The following is a 5,155-nucleotide window of genomic DNA, read 5'->3' on the forward strand; positions in this document are numbered from 1 at the left end:
TTTTAACAATATTATTTATTTATTTGAGAGCTACAGACACAGAGAGAAAGACACATAGAGGGAGAGAGAGAGAATGGGCACGCCAGGGCTTCCAGCCTCTGCAAACGAAGTCCAGACACGTGCGCCCCCTTGTGCATCTGGCTAACGTGGGACCTGGGGAACCGAGCCTCGAACCGGGGTCCTTAGGCTTCACAGGCAAGCGCTTAACCACTAAGCCATCTCTCCAGCCCAAGAAATGCAGCCTTTAAAAAAAAAAAAAAGCATATAGTGCTCACTTTGGCAGCACACATACTAGAATTGGAACGATACAGAGAAGATTAGCATGGCCCCTGTGCAAGGATGACATGAAAATTCGTGAAGTGTTCCATATTTTATGAAAACAAACAAACAAACCCAAAACCCCACATAAATGTAATGTAAGACATTCGAGGCACCATGCAAAGATCAAATGTTCTAGTAATGAGCACAGAGGAAGGAAAGAACGCAAGCCAATGGCAGAGCAGATTAAAACATATTTTATTTATTTACAAGGAGAGAAAGAGACATGGATGGAGACAGAATGGGAGCAGAGGGGCCTCTAGCCATCGCAAACAAGCCCCAGATGCATGCACCACTTTGTGCAATTGGACATTACAATGCTATGCATACATTCACCAAACACAGGTGCACTTTATTTTATAGACCATAATCTACCAGATCTAAAGTCAGAGACAAATTCCAACACAATCTTCAATACCCCATTACCACCAATAGACAGGTTATCTAGACAGAAAATAAAGGGAGGGCTGGAGAGATGGCTTAGTGGTTAAGCGCTTGCCTGTGAAGCCTAAGGACCCTGGTTCGAGGCTCGGTTCCCCAGGTCCCACGTTAGCCAGATGCACAAGGGAGTGCACGTGTCTGGAGTTCGTTTGCAGTGGCTGGAAGCCCTGGCGCGCCCATTCTCTCTCTCTCTCTCTCTATCTGTCTTTCTCTCTGTGTCTGTCTCTCTCAAATTAAAAAAAAAACAAGGGTGTGAAGAAAAAGGAAAGCATTTCTTAAAAAAATATACCTTAAAAGAAAAAAAGAAAAAGAAAATAAAGGGAGAAAGCTGGACATGGTGGCACACACCTTTAATTCCCATACTCAGTAGGCAGAAGTAGGAGGATCACCTTGAGTTTGAGGGCACCCTGAGACTACACAGTGAATAACAGGCCAGCTTGATCTAGACTTAGACCCTACCTCAAAAAACCAAACAAAAAGCAAAAACAAAAACAAAACAAGGAAAAAGAACCAGGAAAGAAAAGAAAACAAAGAAACAATGGAGTTAATAGATTTCATAGATCAAATGGACCTAGCAAACATTTCCCTTCAAAATATAGGCATAGAGAAAGACTATCTGAATAGGACCTACTGACGGGAAACCCAAGAAATAAGGCAAACAATCAACAAATGGGACCTTATGAAACAAAACAGCTATTGTACAGCTAAGGAAGACATCAACTGAGTCAAGAGACAACCTACAAAATGTGATAAAATCTCCACCAGCTATTCATCTGGCAGACAATTAATATCTAGATGTATCAAAAAATCCCTCCCCCAAAACCTGAGTCAATAAAAAAAGTCAAACAACCCAATCAAAAAATGGACCATGGAACAGAACAGAGGTCTCAAATGAAGAAACACCTAGGTCAGAATATCTATCATCAAAATATCAAATGACAACAAATCCTGGTGAGGGTGTGGGAACGAGGAACGCTTACTCATTGTTGGTGGGAGTGTAAACTGGTGTGCCACTGTGGAAATCAGTGTGGAGGTTTCAAAAAAAGCTCAAAATAGATCTGTCATATGACCCAGCTATACCACCCTTGGGAATGTAACCTTGAGACTCTACACCTAATTATAAAGACACTTGCTCATCCATGTTTATTACTGATTATTCACAATCACTAGGAAATGGAATCAGGCTAGATTCTGACAAAGGGATAGTGAAGATGAGGTACATACACACACGGGCATTTTATTCAGATGTTAGGAATCAGGAGATGAGATTCACAGGAACATGGATGGACTGGAAAATATCATAGTAAGTGAAGTAACCCAAGCTCAGGAAGGCATATATAGTATGTTCTCTCTCATATGAAGATGTCACCATAGAATTGTCCGGTTTGTATTCAGGTTGAGGTAAGAGTCAAAAATAGATGTCAGGAAGCTAGAAAGGGGCCATGAAGTAGGGGGTGTGGTGGCTTAAGGGAAGGGTATAGTATTTATGTCATTAGAGGGATAGAATACTGTGGGGAGTATAAGAGGAGAGAGGGAGAGGAGTGGAAGGGTGGGGGTACGCTTAACCAAACCAAAAGACACTATGAGTAAACCATATGGAAACCCACTTCTTCATTAGCCCATTGAAAAATAGAAGTTTTTTTTTAAAGAGAGAATTTGGGTAGAAGTGGAGAATGCTGCGCCCAGAAGCTTGTTACAGGAACATATCAGTTCCAGGGTGGGTGGGATAATTCCCAGAGAGTTGTTGGTCAGGAAGGCCCATGACCCCACCCTCCCCCACACAAATAATCCAGGCTATTGCCAAGGCTCTTGGTTGCCCACCAGAACTAGACAGTAGGCCCCTATTTCTGAGGATACCACATGTGTTGGCTGCAAGGCACTGGGAAGTCAAGCTGGAACAGAGCTGGAAGCCTCCTCCCAGCCCAGTAGCTCTCCTAGTGCCAGCAAGTGCAATGCATCAACACCCTGTGAGCTACGCAACCAGCCAGCCAGCGCACTAGTGGACTAAGTGCTACAGGGAAACCAATTGCTCTCTGATAGGATCTGAGGCCTCCTCCACAGGGGAGGATTAATACCTTGTACTGAAAACCTCATCAAAAGCTGATGGTACCTGAGAAAACAGATGGAAGGTCAGAAGGGAGCAAGGCTGCCTGCCGTTGAGAGAGCAGGCTGAGGGCTGGGCTTGTGTGCCAAGGCTAGATGCCATTCCAGGGCACCCACCAGGGAGAAAACAGAGGAGACTCAAGATCCATCAGTAAGATAAGCAAGCTGAATGCCCACCACTAGACGTGCCACCTCTCCCACATCTGCCAGGGCCCAGGAGAAATTCCAGAGGAAGCAGCGACACGAACGCGGCTCTCACTGCTAGCCTGACAACCAGTTCCAGGGCAATAACAGACATGGTGATCAACCAAAACCCATCAAAGAAGAAATCCAGAGGCTACCGAGAACTCAACACTAAACTGGACTGCCAACATACCTGCCACGGCTCAGGGAATATTGCAGAAGATCGGGCAGAAAGAGTGTAAAAGCTGCAGAGTGGAAGAGAATATCCTAAAGCATGGTCCCCGCTACCCCACAGGGACTGACTGAGGCCCTCGTGACCCTTCAGTGAATACCACAACTCCACTGAGGAGGGATCCCAGGGTAACGGAAGCAGTGGCGAGGGGACAAAAGAGTATAAACTGTTAAAATATATAGAAAATTAAAAATAAAAGTAAAAAAGAAGAAGCCAGGCGTCGTGGCACACGCCTTTAATCCCAGCACTTGGGAGGCAGGGGTAGGAGGATCACCATGAGTTTGAGGTTATCCTGAGACTCCATGGTGAATTCCAGGTCAGCCTGGGCTAGAGTGAGAGCCTACCTTGAAAAACAAAAAACAAAAAACAAAACAAAACAAAAAAAAGCTGGTGGTTTGGAAGGTCATAGGCCCTCGGGGAAGGCTGCTACTGTTGTTTGGCTAAAGGGATGTGTTGTACTCATCGAATTGCCCTGTAAATATTTATGTTTATGTCTGTAGATTAATCCTGCTCTCATTTTTGGTCAGAGAGGCTTCTTTTTGGAGAGGGTCATACCTACTGGGGAGTTTCAAAAGTCTCCAAAGTGCTGAGAAGAATCAACAGGTAAGTCAGCACCAAATAAGAAATGTTTATCACATCTACCAAGGCTTGGGAAAGAGTATAGAAGAGGTGGCTGGAGGGATGGCTTAGCGGTTAAGATGTTTGCCTGCAAAGCCAAAGGACCCAGGTTCGGTTCCCCAAGACTCACGTTAGCCAGATGCATAAGGTGGCGCATGAATCTGGAATTCATTCACAGTAGCTGGAGGCCCTGGCACGCCCATTCTCTCTCTCTCTCCCCCTCTTTCTCTCTGTCAAATACATAAATAAAATATTAAAACAACAACAACAACAAAAAGAATAGGAGAGGGTGGGAGGCGGGGGACACAAAGTGGCCATTGCATTCATGACCTCACAGCAGCTATTGTGACCTGCACAATATTGTGTCCATCAACACGTCATGGATGATGGAGAAAGGGAGGGAAAACACCATCACAATAAAGAAGAAATAGTTTGGAAAAAAAAAAAAGACAGCACTTGGGAGGCAGAGAGGTAAGAGGATCGCTGAGAGTTCAAAGCCACCCTGAGACTACATAGTGAATTCCAGGTCAACCTGGGCTAGATCAAAACCCTACCTTAAAAAACCAAAAACCAAAAACCAAAAAACAAAAAGAAAACCCCCCAAAAACAAAACAAAACAAAAACAAAAACAAACAATAAAAGGCCAGACAGGGTGGCACATACCTTAACCCCAGCACTTAGGAGGCAGAGGTAGGAGGATCACTGTGAGTTCAAAGCCACCCTGAGACTAGAGTGGATTTTGGGCGAGAGTAAGACTCTACCTCAAAAAAAGAAAAAAAAAAGGATTATATATAAGGAAAGTGGGAGAGGGTGGACAAAATAAAATACTGAGAGGGGATTTTGATCAAAATACATGATGTGTATGTATGAAAATTATCAATAAAAATGGCAACCATGGGTTGCAGGTGGCAGAAAAATGACTCAGTGGCATCTTGGCTCCCAATACAGCAAAGCCACCATTCCACCTGTAAATGGAAAGTGCATATCCACCTTGATTAAACTTTTGCTGTTCTGGCTTCCCCGTTGTGACACCCCAAAAGTCCGACTGCATCACTGCTTGCCACCATAACCAGCCTGTCACTGTGTTTTCCAACTTACTGCTCGTGTGACCTACAGGTTGACGCTTCTCTTTTCACTTGTGCAGGTCAGGCCTTCACCATCTTCTACCCAAACTGTTACTGTCATTTTTATCAGGTTCTCCCCAGTCCCATGACCCCCTAGTAATTAACTGACACCCTATGCTATTATCCAGACTCTCTG

At 44.4% G+C, this 5,155-nt stretch overlaps 1 non-coding gene across 1 annotated transcript; it reads left to right on the forward strand.

The window, feature by feature from the left end:
* Positions 1 to 267: 267 nt before the first annotated feature.
* Positions 268 to 374, forward strand: LOC123461091. The gene has a single exon (XR_006637409.1). It is a non-coding gene; the product is annotated as a U6 spliceosomal RNA (small nuclear RNA).
* The last annotated feature ends 4,781 nt before the right edge of the window (positions 375 to 5,155 follow it).

This window comes from Jaculus jaculus, chromosome 5, assembly GCF_020740685.1.
Source record: "Jaculus jaculus isolate mJacJac1 chromosome 5, mJacJac1.mat.Y.cur, whole genome shotgun sequence".
Classification (NCBI taxonomy): Eukaryota; Metazoa; Chordata; class Mammalia; order Rodentia; family Dipodidae; genus Jaculus; species Jaculus jaculus.